This window comes from Loxodonta africana, unplaced genomic scaffold (genome assembly GCF_030014295.1).
Source record: "Loxodonta africana isolate mLoxAfr1 unplaced genomic scaffold, mLoxAfr1.hap2 scaffold_32, whole genome shotgun sequence".
Classification (NCBI taxonomy): Eukaryota; Metazoa; Chordata; class Mammalia; order Proboscidea; family Elephantidae; genus Loxodonta; species Loxodonta africana.
Window position 1 is genome coordinate 504,086 of NW_026975036.1, and position 17,239 is coordinate 521,324.

Genomic DNA, 17,239 nt, shown 5'->3' on the forward strand with positions numbered 1-17,239 from the left:
AAAATGTTTGTATGATGGAAGTGGATAATCCCACCCATTGTGTCCATCTAAAGTTTCACGAGGAAACTGTGCCCACAACGGAGGGCTCCCACTCCTCTGGCTCACTGTATTTTCTCCTTGTTTATTTGCTCTTTGCTCTTTCCTGATGGATGCATGGGACCACTGAGCTTCAGGACTCCACAATTCTGCCTTTCATACCAGTGTTACTGTAATCTTGGGTTCCTGGGCTGCCTTGCCACAGATTTACTCATTCTGTTTCTGTTAATTATTTCATTACTTAAAAATTTCTCATGAATTTTTCCAGAAGTACATTCTATTCCTCAAAAACTTGGAAGCAATGGGAAAGTATGCAATAAATAACAAGAAAACATACGTAATGCATAGAATAAATTATTAACATTCCGATATGTCTATTATCTTACTTATATTGGCGTGTATGTGTATTAGAGTCTCTGGTTGATGCAAATGGTTAATATCTTGAGCTGCTGACAGAAAGTTGGAGTTCAGGTCCACCCAGAATTGCTATGAAAGAGAGGTCTGGCAGTCTACTTCCGAAAACCCAGCCACTGAAACCCCTATGGAGTACAGTTCTACTGTGGCACACTGGTGTCCTCATGGATCAGAACTGACTCAGTGGCAACTGGTTTTATGTGTGTATTAGCACACACATTTATATATATTAACACAGATATTATATCCTGATATTTTCATTCAACATTAGTCTTTTCTCATGATAAATTTTTTTTGTTTTTTTTTTTAATGAGGGCATTAAATTACTTTATAATATTCTGTGTGCATGTAGTATATGTTTTTTAACGATTTGACTATAGTTGCAATAATAAATGGGCATGTTTCTAGTAATCTTCAACCTATACTTACATCTTTTTAACATACATCTCTGCCACTAAATCTCTTTGTTTAATTATTGTTTAACACTCTTTACGCCTAAGAGATGGTCTCAGAAGCAGCCCTGATCAGTTTTTCTCCCTCTTACTCATGAAGCCCCTTAATGTATCCCAAGGTATCAACTACGAAGGATTTTACGTCCTTATCCTTTGTTTATTTTTCATTCAGTCAGTATACTCCATGGGCCAGAAGTAGTCTGTGTTATGCAGATACAGTGGTGAAAGGTACACACTGTCCCTGTCGTCATGAAGGGGACAACCCAGTGCAGGGGGGAGGAGCACTGGGGAAATGCAGCTGAGAGCAAGGACAGACAACCCTCCAGGAACCACACTGGACTTCAGAGAGGCTTGTTGGCTGCTGTTCACCTGGCAGGCTTCTAGATACCCGAGTACCCTTGGGCTTGGTGCCTGCTCCTCTCTCTACTGACACCCTCCCTCTAGGATGCCTCAGTGAGTTTACTGCTGTCTATTTGTAGCTAAGGACGTGAGGTTTATACCTCCATCCATTCAAACTCCTCCTGGGTCCAGACTCATATATTCAAATGTCAGCCTAACTCTCTGTATTGACCTCTTTATGCATTAAAATGATACATTCCTCATATGGCCATCATGAAAAGCAAACATGAAAGGAAAAGCACAGGAGTGCCTGGCACCAGTGTAGGTACTCAATGAACATTAGCTGTTGGTATTATTCTTGACATCTCCGTGTGGGGTGAAGTTTTATTACCGGACATCTCCATGTGGATATCTAACAGCTGCACCATGTTATCTAGGCTATGAAACAATTCTTGGTTCCAACCACCATTCTCTTCTTATCGATGAATTTCTCAAGGCTTCGGTGATGGGAGTGTGTGTTTTTCCACACAATGGACGTGATTAGGAATGGTTGGCTAGGTCCTACACCATAAATTGCTCCAGCATTCCTATGGGTGACCATTGAGACAAGTTTCAGCCAACAAATGTAGCAAAGAATTGGAACCACTCTCAGCTGTTCATGCGAGTACTCTCAATCCAGAATATCTGGTAAGTCGACTGTTAGGGATTGAATTGTGTCCCTCCAAAATGTATGTGGAAATCCTAACCCCTTTACCTGTAAATCTGACCTTGTTTGGAAATAGGGGGCCTCCTTTTATTATGTGAATGAGGTCATACCAATGTAGGGTGGGTCCTAAGCCTTACTCTTCTTAGTTATAAAAGGAGCAGAATACACACAGGCACAAACAGGCAAAGAGGAAGACAGACAAAGAAGACAGATGCGTCCACAAGGCCAGGAACACAAATGATTTCTGGCGTCTACTAGAAGCTGAGGTAGACAAGGAAGGACTTCCCACTACAGTCATGCCCTGAATTTGAACTACTACCTACTGAACTATGAACAAATAAATTTCTGTTCTTTAAAGCCATCCAGTTGTGTTATTTTTTGTTATGGAGGGACTAGGTAACTAACACACATACCCGTGCTTGTAAGTTCAGCCCAGTGCAGAATAATTTTCTTCCCTCCTTGGTCTAGCCCACCTGAACCTGCTCTTTCCCTATCAGTGTCCTTTGTTTTCACCTAAGAGCTATGACCGAGTCCGCTTGATGCTGATGCATTGAAATTTCAATTTATTTTTTTATTTATGATTACTATTAATTCCAGTGTTTTCTACGGTTTTCAATGGAGACAGTCCTATAATCTATGAATAGCAGTTATACTTTTTCTCTTTTTGTACTTCCAGTGTTAAATGTTTAATAAAAATAATGATAGAAGCATCCTTATTTTATTGTTTATTAATTTTAAAGAGAATGTCCCACACGTCACCATGAACTATCATGCTAGTTGTAGTTTTCCACGTTCGGGAACTCCTTTTCTGTTCCATGTTTGCTCCTAGCCCTTATCTCTCCGTGTGATTGGATTTTATCAACCTGCTTTGCCCCCATCTCTTGAGGTGAGCATATGTCTTCTCTTCTTTCACCTATGCATGTGGTGAATGAAATTACTAAATCTTTAATGTTCACTCAAATTTGTATGCCTGCAATAAACCGCCTTGATCATGGCATGTTACATGGTTTATACTTTGCTGGATTTCCTTTGCTAGCATCTTACGTAGGGTTTTGCATCTTAGTTACTGAGTGTGCTTGTCCTCTAACTCTTCTCCTACCTTCCTTCTCTAATTTGCTATCATTTTTAAACTAGCCTTAAGGGTCAAGTTAGTGGAGTATCTCATGGTTTTCTAATCTCTGTTGACTATGTACAAGATTAAAATGACTGTTTCTTGCATGTTTGCTGGAACCTGACTGGAAATGATCTAGGTCTGCCATTTTCTTTGTAGGGAGATCTTGAACTACTGACCCATTTTATTTAGGTGGTTAAAGGCATCTTCTGGTGCTAATTTACTTAGAAGAAATTCTGATGCATGTTCTAGGTTGCTCAAATCTCATCTTTAAATATTGACTATCAGGGCTTATAGCCTCATGCAAGCCAATTCATCAATCCCAGATTTCCCCAAAGTCAGGCTCTACAACTATTCCCGGTACCAAATTCCCTCATTTAAGACTTATTTGCAAAGAAAGAGACAACAGTATGCTATCTATGCAGTTGTGTATCCGCAGCCTTCTTGAGTCCATAATGTGAGGATAGTCTTCTAAGACTTTTTTTGTAATTGTTCTTTTCTTAATTTTTTTTCCTTTTTTCACTGCCACCCAACCCCCCCCGCCCCGCCACCCCATCTAGTAGTTTTAAAGTTGTGCGTTTCAGGTTCAAGTCTGTAATCCAAAAGAACAGGCTTCTAGAAGCAGAAAGCAGGCAGTGCGACTGTTGGGCTGTTGGTGGGGTGGGGGGAGGGGAGCTGCTGCTCAGAGAGGGCGGCCGAGGGAGGCAGGAGATGGCCCGGCTGCCGGCCGCAAGCCCGCAGGCTCCAAGGAGGCGGAACCTGCGTGCGCCCTGAGCCTTTTGAGACAGGCCCAAGCCCGCCGAGCCCGGTGCTAACCTCGCACCCGCCAGGCTTGCGGGTTCCCCCAGGACTAGGGGAAGCCTAAGGCCAAGGAGGGCAAGGCCTAGGGTCTGGACCTCGGAACTGGTTCTGCCATGCGTGATCTCAGCGCTTATGCTCAGAAGGAGGGCAGGAAGCATATCGCAAGGTGCCTATGACCCTGAAGGGCGGGAGTTGTGGCCACCCACGGACTATGGGTCTGCATATGGAGGCCCCCAGGGTGCAATTCCAGGAGCAGAACACAAAGCCACAGAGGGGACAGTGCACCTCGCCAGTGCTCCCCAGGGGCATTGCCCCAATTTGGGGAGCAGTCCCTCCTCTGGGCTAGGGACTTTGTTTCCTCCACTGTCTTCCCTGACTGTGAGCAGACTCTTGTCTACACAGACTAAGGAGGAGTTATCAAAATCAGCTCCGAACTCCGGATTTGAGTTAAGGATCATAAATTAACACAGAGAAATACGACTTTAGCAATAAGTGCCTGCTTGAAGCCCAAGTTGCCTGAAAATAAGGAATTTCAGTCTTTCAGCTCCTCTGCTAATGTAGTGACTAAGAACAGGATCTCACTGGAGCTCAAAGATGTGGGGCACTGGGAATACTCTGGGTCTGTCTGCTCACGGCTGATTGCCTCATTCCCAGTTTTATTATACACCTTAGATACAGACCAGAAGAGGAGTTTGGGGCTTGACACCTGACATCTTAACACCAGTTCCTGTTTCTTGAGGAAGGAAGAGGTAAAATAAATCAGCGTTTTCTGTGTCCTTCTCCATCCCCGGAAGTCCTCATGAAGACCCTCTCAGGTAAGGACTGACAGGGAGTGGCTTGGTTTACTATTCAACTTTGTCCTTCAGTAACTTTGTTTATGTTCTGCATGTAAACTATTGTGCATTGACAGAAGCATTCTAATTCTTATGCAGAATGACTAGACCTGCTGCAGAATGACTATATTGTGCCTCCCTCGGGCACCCCTGTCTGTGCAGCACCCTCCACCCCCAACTGCCCAACCGCCTCTCTCCTGGCATTCTGCTTCTAGAAGCATGTTCTTTTGATGCAGAGATGCAGCACACACAGAATCCCAGCTGGATTACAGACTTGAACCTGAAGACCTTATGCAGAATGACTATTTATGAACGCTTAGTACTAAAGCAGGTACTTACCCCTCAGAGAAGGCCCTGGGGGAGGTTGATACATGCATTCCCCAGTGCTCCTGCTGCTCTAGAGGTGCCTGAAATGCCTCTGTGGGAAAGGCCTTCAGATTAGGCTCATGGCCCACGTGGGAATTCAGGCCTATTTTTCTGTTAGAACATCTCATTTAGCTCTGAAAATGTTATTATCTAGTTTATTCACCAGACATGAGTACAGACATCTCATATTTTCAAAATTAATGCCATTCTTTAATACTAATTTGCCACCAAGAGTATATTCCAAAGTGTTTCCAATAGGCTAGCAAGTCTTTCCAAAGAGGGGAGTCCTCCGCCATGTTGTGCAGTGACAGCAGGGTTGGCATAATATGTTTACCCAGATACCTACCACTTTTTTTTTTTTTATTGTGCTTTATTTGAAACTTTACAGAGCAAATTACTTTCTTGTTCAACCATTTATACACAATTGTTTTTGACATTGGTTGCAATCCTCATCATGTGTCAACACTCTCCTATGCTCCAGTTCCCCGTTTCCATCCGCCATGATTCCTGTTCCATCCTGCCCTCTTTTCTGTGCTTTTGGGCAGGTTTTGCACATTTGGTCTCATACACATGATTGAACTAAGAAACAGTTTCTTCACGTGTGTTGTTGTTTGTTTTATAGACCTGTCTAATCTTTGGCTGAAGGGCGAACTTCAGAAGATACTTTCCACTGTGTTGCTTTCCATAATTCCTGAAATTCCAAGCCTGCCACCTGAACAACTTCCTTTAGTGTTTCATTTAGAACAAGTCTGGTGGCGATGAATTCTCTTAATCGTCTTTCACCTGAGAATGTCAATATTTTTCCTTTACTCGTGAAGGAAATAACAGCCTATAGAACACTGGGTTAATGTTTCTTTTCTTTCAGTGTTGAAAAAATGTTGTTTTCACAGCTTTTTGGCCTCCATGGCTTCTGATGATGAATACAGAGTCATTCCAATTGTTTTTCCTGTGTGAGATGAGTTGTTTTCTCTCTAGCTTCTTTGAAGATATTTTCTTGGTCCTTGTTATTCCACAATTGACAGTGAGGCATTTGGGGGTAAAATTATGTGAGTTTAACTTGCTGGAGTTTGCATAGCTTCTTGAATCTGTAAGTTTATGTCTTTCAACAAATTGGGAAAGTGTTGAGCCAGTATTTCTTCAAATACTTTTTTCTACACCACATATTTTCTCTACTCCTTATGGAATTCCGATAAATAAATGTTAGATATTTTTGGATTTTTTTGAGGCTCTGTTCATTTTTTTTTTCAATATTTGCTCTCTGTTTTCAGATTGGATATTTTCAATTGAACTATTTTCATCTCATTGATCCTTTTGTCTGTCAACAGCATTCTGCTGTAGAGCTGATCAAGTGAATTTTTTATCTCTATTTTTCCTGTCTAAAATTTTCATTTGTGAATGTTTTCTATGTATTTTTCTATTTTTCTAAGGTGTGCCTGTTACTTCTTTGAGCGTGGTTAAAGTAGCTTTTTAAAGTTTTTGTCTATGATTCCAAGACTATGTCTTACTTCAATCTTACAGAAAATGTCGATGTTGTTTGTTTTAGGAATCACTTGACCCAGTTATGTTCAGGCTGCAAGTTCTTTCCCAACTTCTGGATGCTGTGGCTCAGATGTCAGTTAAGATTTTGAAGACTTTGCAGTGATATTTGGATGTAATCTATGGGAGTGTCACTCAGTTTGGGACCTTGTTGGTGTTCTAACCCATAATGCAGTTCTCAAAGGATTGATCTACTTCTTAGGGTCAGAGCAAAGCATATGCAACTGTGGGAGTCGGGGGGGTATGAAAAACAACTTTATGGTATCCCTCTCTTGAGCCACCTGGTCTCTGTCTCTCTGAGGCTGTCTGATGTCTGAGCAGCTACCTTCCTGGTCCACTGGCAAGAATGTTGGGGCTTTAATCTCCTCATTCTGCTGTGCAATGAAGTGCCTGGGTCTGCCTATGAGGCCAAATATTGGTAAGATGGAGAAAATATAACAGAGATTCCTCTACATTATTTGGTCCTTATACACTTAGGTCAGAGAGAAGGCACACTGTTTCTGGTGATACTTCGAAACAGGTATGGAGAAAAAGGCATTAACAGGTTGATAGCTGCATACTAGGTGTTAGGGATTAAATTCTGTCTTCCCAAAATGTATATATCAGCTTGACTAGGCCATGCTTCCCAGTATTGTGCGATTATCCACCATTTTGTCAGCTGATGTGATTTTCCAATGTATTGTAAATCCTACCTCTGTGATGTTAATGAGCGAGGATTTGAAGCAGTTATGTTAAGGAGGCAGGGCTCAATCTACAAGATTAAGTTGTGTTTTAAGTCAATCTCTTTTGAGATATAAAAGAGAAAAGAGCAGAGAGACAGGGGGACCTCAGTACCACCAAGAAAGTAGTGTCAGGAGCAGTACATCCTTTGGACCTAGGATCCCTATGCTGAGAACCTTCTTGTCCAGGGGAAGATTGGTGACAACGACCTTCCCCTAGGAGTGACAGAAAAAGCCTTCCCCTGGAGTTGGCACCCTGAATTTGGACTTATAGAGCCTCCAAGACTGTGAGGGAATAATTTTCTTTGTTAAAGTCATCCATTTGTGGTATTTCTGTTACAGGAGCACTAGATATCTAAGACACTAGGTACCAGGAGATGTACATTTCCCAGCTCTTTCACTCCCAGGGCCACTATGACTAAGTAGCCAATGCCATAAATCCATGCAAGCAGACTATTCTGATTACTGCTTTGACTCTACTGTCTGTTATGGTAACCACACTCACCTTGTCTTTGTTAATTGAGTGCCACCACTTGGCTGTTACCACCACGGGGTCCAGGCAGCTGCATTGTAGTTAGGTGTCTTAATTCAGTTAGGGCAGTTCTCACTGTGGACTCTTACTTACATAAAATAGCAACCACAGAAGTCTTCAATAATGCTGGGGCTTGCTGCACAAATTTGTACCTCACCGCTATGGTAAAAAGAGAGCCTTCTGGGCACTCCGTGTGTGGGTCTGTGGGTCCAGCCTAATAAATCCATTCTAACCTGCCAATTTCCCTCAGCCTTTGGATACCTTCTCCTACATTATACAATGGCAGATCTGCCATTTCCACTTGATTTATTGTAGGCCACCACTTAATCCATGCTTCAGTAAACCAGCCAAATAAACTATGAGATCCTTTTCTAACCTCTCAAGCTGAAACACTGAATGAAGAATCTATGCTTCCTTGGCCTATATCAATAAACTTAGACTAATTCACCTTTATGTTGCTTGCACCGTTATCCCACACCCATAATAGCCATTCCCACACATGTTCACCAGGTTTCTGTATGTATGTATGTATTAGAAAAATCAAGTAGTTCTTTTGGAGTTTAGCATACCTTCTCCTGGGTCACACTTCATAGTTCACCTTTTGGGGCTTGTTGGGACTGAAGTCTAGGTATAGGTCTAGAAGCAAAAATGGGCAGTGGCAGTGGGATGTTCAGCCGTGTCTTATAAGGCATCTGCCTAAGGTAATGCCCCAGGCAATGCCCCAGACACCACCCCAGGAGATAACTCAAACAAGACACTTCAGGCACAGCTGGGGTAATCTCATCAGATGGAGGTGGAAGGGATAATTGTTTTACTGGGAAGGGTGCCTTAGCAGGCAAAGTTAGAGAATCTCTTCAGATGGGAGTAAGAGGTCTGGTTCTGTTAGGAAGAGCGATTCAACAGAAATTGGAGGTTCATTGTCCCCCGCTTCCTGACTGTCTGCCCATATGTCCTCATCCCAAGTTTCAGGATCCCATTTCTTCCCAATCAGTGCCCTCACTTTAACTTCAGACACCATTTGAGGCTGGATATTCAACTGGCGCTTTAATTCAGTCACTCTTATGATAAGAATCTGAGTTTATTTTTGGCAGCATTAGCCTTGTTACTATAAGAAATATGGTTTTCTTTCTGGGCACAAGTGGCAGCTTTCAGATCTTGTATGTGGTGCTTGAGCTTTGAGCCCATTTCTTTCATTCACCAGTGTGGCTCCAAAAGCAGGACCAACCAAGCAGCTTCCTTATTATTCTTATTCTGACAAAATTATAGAAAAGTATCAAATATGTAATCAGGCAGAGCCTTGTCTCTCACAAATATTTGGTCCAGTGGTAGTAGTATTTTGCGTATTTCTATTGTCACCTCCCACCATGGATTAGCAATAGCCTGTTTACTTCTGGAGACAGTCATCAGTGCCTTTAAGACTAGCTAGACTTGAGAATCAATTCAGAAAACTCATCCTTAAGATTTGGTTCCTCTACAATCACTGTAGGTACCAAATGTCTTAGCCTGGGATCTCTAGAGGTGCAAAACTAGTGAAGGGAACATATATATATATATACACACATATATATGAGTGTGTGTATATATATGTGTGTGTATGTGTGTATATATATACATATATATGGAAACCCTAGTCGCGTAATGGTTAATAGCTATAGCTGCTAACCAAAAGGTTAGCAGTTCGAATCCACCAGGCGCTCCTTGGGAACTCTGTGGGGCAGTTCTACTCTGTCCTGTAGGGTCACTATGAGTTGGAACCGACTTGACGGCAATGGGTATATACACACACACACACACATATGCATACATACATATGTTAGTTGTTGTTGCTGTTAGATGCCATCGATCCTGTGTAAAACAGAATGAAACACTGCCTGATCCTGAACCATCCTCACAATCATTGCTATGTTTGAGCCCATTCTTGCAGCCATTGTGTCAGTTCGTGTTGTTCAGCGCCTTCCTCTTTTTTTCTGACCTTCAGCTTTTCCAAGCATGATGAGCCTCTCCCGGGACAGGTCCCTCCTGAAAATATGTCCAAGGCACATGAGACGAAGCTCGCCATCCTTGCTTCTAAGGTGCATTCTTGGTGTACTTCTTTCAAGATGGTTTTGTTTATTCTTCTGGCAGTCCATGGTATATTCAGTATTCTTTGCCAACACCATATTTTAAATGAATCAGTTCTTTGGTTTTCCGTATTCATTGTCTAACTTGCTCAAGCATGTGAGGTGATAGAAAATATCATGGCTTTGCTCAGGCACACCTTAGTCCTCAAAGTGACATCTTTCCTTCACAACACTTCAAGGAGGTCTTTTGCAATAGATTTGCCCAATGCAATACATTGTTTGAATTCTTGACTGCTGCTTCTGTGGGCATTGATTATGGATTCAAGTTAAATGAAATGCTTGATGACTTCAGTATTTTCTCTTTTTATCATGGTGTTCCTTACTGGTCCAGTTGTGAGAATTTTTGTTTTCTTTATGTTGAGATGTAATCCATACTGAAGGCTGTAGTGGTTGCTGTTCATCAGTAACTGCTTCAAGTCCTCTTTACTTTCAGCAAGCAAGGTCGTATCAGCTGCATATCATAGGTTGTTAGTGAATCTTTCTCCAAAACTGATGCCATGTTCTTGTTCTTCGAGACCAGCTTCTCAGAATGTTTGCTCAGCATACAGATTGAGTAAGTATGGTGAAAGGATACCACCATGACACACAACTTCCTGATTTTAAACCACACAGCATCCCCTTGTTCTACTCAAATGACTGCCTCTTGGTCTATGTACATAAAAAAAAAAAGTACATATTCCGCATGAATACAGTTAAGTGTTCTGGAATTCCCATTCTTTGCTAAGCTATCCATAATTTGTCATGAGCCACACATTGAGTGTGCTTGTATAGTAAACAAAAATAGGTAAACATCTTACTGATATTCTCTCCTTTCAGCCAAGATCCATCAGACATCAGAAATGATATCCCATGTTCCATGTCTTCCTCTGAATCCAGCTTGAATTTTTGGTAGTTCCCTGTCTGTGTACTTCTGCAACTGTTTTTAATTATATTCAGCAAAATTTTTCTTGCATGTGATGTTAATGGCATTGCTCGATAATTTCCGCATTGCGTTGGAGCACCTCTCTTCCAGTCATTTGGTCAGGTAGCTGTCTTCCAAATATATTGAAATAGACAAGTGAGCGCCTCCAGCACTGCACCCATGTGTTGAAACATCTCATTTGGTACTCTATCAATTCCTGGAGCCATGTTTTTTGCCAATGCCTTCAGTGCAGCTTGGAGTTCTTCCTTCTGTACCATCAGCTCTTGATCATCTGCTACCTCCTGAAATGGTTGAACGTTGACCAGTTCTTTTTGGTGTATTGAGTCTGTGTATTCCTTCCGTCTTCTTTTGATGTTTCCTGTGTTGTTCAATATTTTGCCCATAGAATCCTTGAGTATTGCACCTAGAGGCTTGAATATTTCCTTCAGTTCTTTCAGCTTGAGAAATGCCAGGTGTTTTCTTCCCTTTTGGTTTTCTAACTCCAGATCTGTTCACATTATTATTATCATACTTTGTCTTCTCCAGCTTCCCTTTCAATTATTCTATTGAGCTCTTTTACTTTATTATTCCTTCCATTCTCTTTAGCTACTGTACATTCAAGAGCAAGATTCAGAGTCTCTTGTGACATCCTCTTTGGTCTTCTCTTTCTTTCCTGTCTTTCTAATGACTTTTTGTTTTTTTTCATATATGATGTCCTTGCTATCATCCCACAACTAATCTGGTCTTCGATCATTAGTGTGCAGTGCATCAAATCTACTCTTGAGATGGTCTCTAAATTCAGGTTTGATATACTCAAGGGCATACTTTGACTCATGGACTTGTTTTAATTTTCTTCAGCTTCAACTTGAACGTGAATATGAGCAGCTGATCATCTGTTCTGCAGTCAGCCCCTGGCCAGATTCTGACTCATGATATTGACCTTCTCCATCATCACCTTCCACAAATTTGATTCCTGTCTATTCTGCCTGGAATGGTGCACGAGTATAGTCACCGTTTATGCTCCTGATGAAAGGTATGTGCAATGAATAAGTCATTGGTCTTGCCAAATTCTATCATGTAAGCTTCAGTGTCATTTCTATCATCAATACCTTATTTTCCAACTACTGATTTGTCTGCTTTGTTTTCAACTTCGCATTCCAATTACGTAATTATCAGTACATCTTGATTGATCAATGCATCATGTTTGATCAGTTTCAAACTGCAGAACTTGGTAAAAACCTTCAACTTGTTCATCTTTCACATTCATGATTTGTGTGTAAATTTGAATAATAGTCTTATTAACTGGTCGTCCTGGTAGGCCTGTGGATATTATCCTATTGCTCGTAGTGTTGTACTTCAGAACAGATCTTGAAATGTTCTTTGTAGCGATGAATATGATGCCGTTCTCTACAGTATCTCAATCCTGGCATAGTAGAACATACCATTGTCTAGTTTAAAATGTCCAAAACCAAGCTATTTCAGCTCACTAATGCCTAGGATTATTGACCTTTTATGCATTCCATTTCATTTTTGATGACTTCCAATTTCCCCAGATTCATAATTCCTTCATTCCACACTCTGAGTATTAATGGATTTTTGCGTCAGTTTCTTCTCATTTTGAGTTGTGCCCCATCAGCAAATGTCATTAAAGTGGGATCTACTTTGAGGAGGTAGCTCTTCCCCACTCGTATTTTGAGTGCCTTCCAACCTAAGGGGTTATCCTCTGTCATTCAGCCAGACAGTGTTCCAGTACTATTCGTAAGATTTCACTGGCCAGTTTTTTTTAGAAATAGATCACTAGGTCCTTTTTCCTAGTCTGTCTAAAACCAGAGCTCCACTCAAAGCTGTCTACCATGGGTGAACCTGGTGGTATTTGAAATACCGGTGGCATAGCTTCCAACATCACAGCAACATGCAAGCCACCACAGTACAACAAACTGACAGAAGAGTGGTGGGAGTTAAAAATGAGAAGAACCAAAAAGAGTGCTTCTTCCATGTCTGCTGATTTAGAGGAACCATGAGAAATTGTCAAGTGAAGAGTGATTCAGAGAAAAACATGGGTAGAGTGTGACCTAATTTCCATAAAAACAAACAAATGAATGTCCTTACGTGTGTCCTGGCAAAAAGAAGTATGTAAAAGGATACATATGTATCTTTGGACACTGGACACTTTGGGGGAGCAGGTACAATATACTTATGTGGGGATGGCTCTTATTATAACTTCTGTATACAAATCTCTATTGTTAAATGTGTTATAAGAATGTAAAACCTTTTAAAGTTTAGTAACATCATACGTGTATGTGTGTGTATTTGAAACTTTTTTTTTTTTGACTATTTTATAAATGTGTTTTTTAGTTATCTAGTTTAGTGTGGCTATAGCAAAGATACCACAAGTGGATGGCTTTAACAAACAGAAACTTATTCTCTCACAGTTTAAGAAGCAAGAAGTTTGAAGTCAGGGCACCAGCTCTAGGAGAAAGCTTTCTGTCTTTGTGGCTCTGGGGGAAGGTCCTTGTCATCTATCTTCCCCTGGCCTAGGAAATTCTCAGCGCGTGGACGCTGGGTCAAAAAGACGTGCTCCACTCCAGGCACTTCTTCCTTGGTGGTATGAGGTCCCTCTCATTTCTGCTTACTTTTCTCTTTGTATGTCAAAAGAGACTGACTCAAGACTCACCCTAATCCTGTAGATTGTGTCCTCCCTCATTAACCTAACTGCCTCTAATCCCGCCTCATTAACATCACAGAGGTTAGAATTTACAACCCATAAGTAATCACATCAGATCACAAAATGCAGGACAGCCACACAATACTGGGAATCATGGTCTGGCCAGGTTGACACACATTTTGGGGGACACTATTCAATCCATAACAATAGAGAAAACACTGTCTTCAATGCCAGATTCAGAGACTTTTATCCATCTATGAAGGGCAAACACAGAAACTGAACAAAATTCAGACCAGCGAATTATTGCTTGCTCTTGTAACTAATGACTTCTTCTGGCCTCTATGCCTGGAAATGGCCAAAAACAATTCTGTGAGGATTAATTCAGTCACTGCTCAAACATCTACTGCATGTACATGTCTACAGGTAAGGAAGAATGCTGGACACCATGTGTGATTCATTAAGTAACACGGGGACCATTAGACTATTGTTCTCCTTCTCTGATATGCCACTATCACCTTCTCCCCTTGTTGTTCTCCTGAAAAACCCACGCTTGTATATTCTAGGCTTTTTTCCAGGATTGAATTTGCAGGAAGTTAAAGATATATCTTTGAAAGATAAAGAAGACTTTGGCCACATTGTCTTTAGACAGTTGAACTTCCCAGCCAACCTCTGTGCAGGATGGGAATTCACAATCCCTCCTACACAGTACCTCTGAGCAGGACGGGATTTCTGTTTCATTGTCAGGAGAAGGTGGAATTCACCCGTCTTCAGAAAACTTACTTTCCTTTGCCTCAAACTGTCCTACTCAGGATCTGTCACGGTCACTCTGAGAAATTCACATGGGCAGCCTGTATGGAAGTGCCCATCCTAGAGACCCTGCCCTCCCTTCCTTGCTCCATAGGGCTTCCTCTGACACTTGGGGTCGCATCTCCCAGGGAGTACACACCTCTGGCACTTCCAGGGATTCCCAGGCCCTGGGATACTGTGGATGGGACTTGGAACTCAATCTGTTTCTTCCCATCCTCACCTTTGGTTATCTGTGTTCTGTCTTCACCAGATTTAGGAGGCCTTGTCTTCTCTTTGCTCGTTTCATCTCAGTCAGGCTTTTCTATTCCAATTCTCTGATCTCAGAACAGATCAGGTTAGACCACAGAAAAGAGAAAGACCAAGCAAACATCACTGATCTGTGCAGAAGCTGCTGGGAAGGGATTCGATTCTCATTGGTTTAGGGTTTTAAGCCCACTGCTCACCAGCAGGCAGGTTCCCCCCAGAGTCTGGCTTCTGTCTGGTACCTTGTACTACAAAGAACTCAGTGACCAGCCCACCTTCACAATCACACCTCCCTTAGAGCTATCTTTGCAGAGGCTCTTTCTCAGACTTCCATGTCCCACTGAAATCCCATTTCTCTTTCCTTACAAACATTGTGCTCATTCTCAGGGCCCTGAGACCTCATCTGCAGGTGAGTCTTGTCCTCTTCTCTCCTTGGTGGGGGGAGCTTTTGAGTGGACCTCATGTCTTTGGACAGATATCCTAGGGCTTCTTCCACCCTGGTGCTCTAGGGCTGGATCTCTCCATGTAGTAGAGGGGGCGTGGAAGGGGCACAAGGCTAAAAGAGTGGATCTTCCAGGTGAAGTGGGTTTAAGAAGCCTGAATGAAGTTCTTCCCTGAAGGGTGCATATTTTGCAGTCCAGACATCCTGCTTCTCTCAGTCTAAGAGTCCTAGCACGTCTTCAGGTGCTTTCTCCTTTGACCTTGAGGCCATGCCTGCACCGTCTGCAGCCAGGTCTCCCACATGTGTAGCATCAGCAGTAGGTGTGGTAGCCTCTTCAGCCCCTGTCTCCTGCTCCAGATGCTCCTGGAGGTGCCTGGCTCTTCTTGCCAGGACTCCAGGATGCTGACCAGGAACTCAGTGTTGGTTAGACTGAGGGCAGACATGATGGCACTCACTTTCTTCAAAAACTCAGCCTCAAGACCAAGGGCCTTTTGCCAACAGGGGTGTGAGATGTTTTGGTCTGGTCTGCCAGACCATGGCTAACCCCTTGACCTTACACACTTGGGTTAAATACTCATACTTGACCTATGGATCTCTGGAGTAATTTGATGAGTGGGAATTCTGCCTAGTGGAAGCTGATGAAAAAGGCCTTGCTGATACTTGGGGAATCTTCCTGGGCTTGGAACCTGGGCTTTTTGTTCTCATGTTCTACCCTGAGTGACACTTTCCTCTTGGGTTGAGGCTTGCAATAGTGGAGAGTTAATTTACATGAGCCCTCTGGGCTCTGGTGTCTCAACTGTGACCTAAGTCTCTGGTCTCAGGGATCCCTGGAGGCCTCTCCATCACCACCATCCTCCACCTCCACAGTCCCCATGGTTTCTTTCTTCTTCCCCAGGCACCGACCATACTTTAGGGAATTTACTCTGGGCAATAAAGTCTCCTCCAGAAAATTTCAGTGATGGTACTACCTTATAGCAAAAGTCTATCGTTTTTCAAAAAATTATAATACGTTGATTTAAAAAAAAAAACTCCCAGTTTTCTTTTAGTAGATTCCAATTCATAGCAACCCTGTAGGACAGAGTAGAACTCCCCATAGGGTTTCCAAGGAGCAGCTCGTGGATTCCAACTGCCAAACCTTTTAGTTCGCAGCCAAACGTTTATCCAGTGATAGTTTATAATATAAACAGAGGATCACCACATTAAAAAAAAATTTTTTTTTTTGCATTTGTTGGACGGAAGTGAATTTGCTCCTGTGGAATATGGAAATTACCTCATCCTCTACACCTTCATGATAATACATGGTTTCTCTAAAAGCTGTTTTCTATGAAAGTTATTTTTTTTAGTAAATTTAGAGTGTAAACATTGAAACAGGAGAATCGGTCTCCTCTTTGTAACTTGTTTTCTTCCTCCTTTTAAGGGAAGGATTTTCATAGAAGGAATTATACTTAAGGAGACAGCGTAATTTGTACTTTTCTGTGTAATTTAAAACTTCTTCTCGTACCCTTAACTAGCCTACACCAGGAGATTAAAATTGCCTTTCTCTGAACAGAAGCCCATTACCATGTCCTTCAGGGTGAGGCAGAAACAGATGTCCACATTTGAGAGTCTGATGGCACAAACCTTAGTAGCTGAATCACAACCATGCCTCCTGTGGGGGGGGCGGGGCTTGTATATGTCAGCATAAGGGTCAGTATTTTTCTGAGTTTGAGGGAAAGATTGGCGAGTTAAGGAAGAAAGAGAAGGAGTTTGGGAGGGGAGTGTAAGCTCCAGTGACAGACAGAAGATGGGGTGGGGGATCTCTCAAAGGGTGTTAGAGGCCAGTCAGAAAAGCAGGAAGCAGCAGGAAGCAGGGCCAGTGGAGGGCAGCACTGGGTGGAGGAGGACAGCAGAGGTAATAGTAGTGGGAAGGGCAACAAAACTGGCCTGAAAAGAGTGATAAATGACTGATCCTAGATGAAGCTCAGGTTAAGAAAAGTAGGAAAATAAAAAATTCTATCCTGTAGCCATGTTTGTGGTTAGGGGTTGTTAGGCTCTTGAGGGAGGTGGGCAGGAGACACAGGAGGGGAAGGGGAGTTTCTGGATCTAGGGAGGAGTCTACAGCCCTTCTTCTGCCCTCAATGATGTGGGTTCTGGGCTCGTCAACCTACCACTCCCAGAACCTCCTGAGAAATTTCCTTAGTTCTTCACATGGTATATTAATTCCATCTCATTAGAAA

The 17,239-nt window shown here is 42.3% G+C and overlaps 1 long non-coding RNA gene across 12 annotated transcripts in view; it reads left to right on the top strand.

The window, feature by feature from the left end:
- The window catches only part of LOC135229505 (uncharacterized), a 598,703-nt gene that overhangs the window by 413,697 nt on the left and 167,767 nt on the right, over positions 1 to 17,239 (top strand). For all 12 annotated transcript variants that reach the window (XR_010320191.1, XR_010320188.1, XR_010320190.1 and 9 more), the window contains 2 exons: positions 4,532 to 4,674; positions 11,725 to 11,899. This is a non-coding gene — a long non-coding RNA (uncharacterized LOC135229505). The remainder of the gene's footprint in view (positions 1 to 4,531; positions 4,675 to 11,724; positions 11,900 to 17,239) is intronic.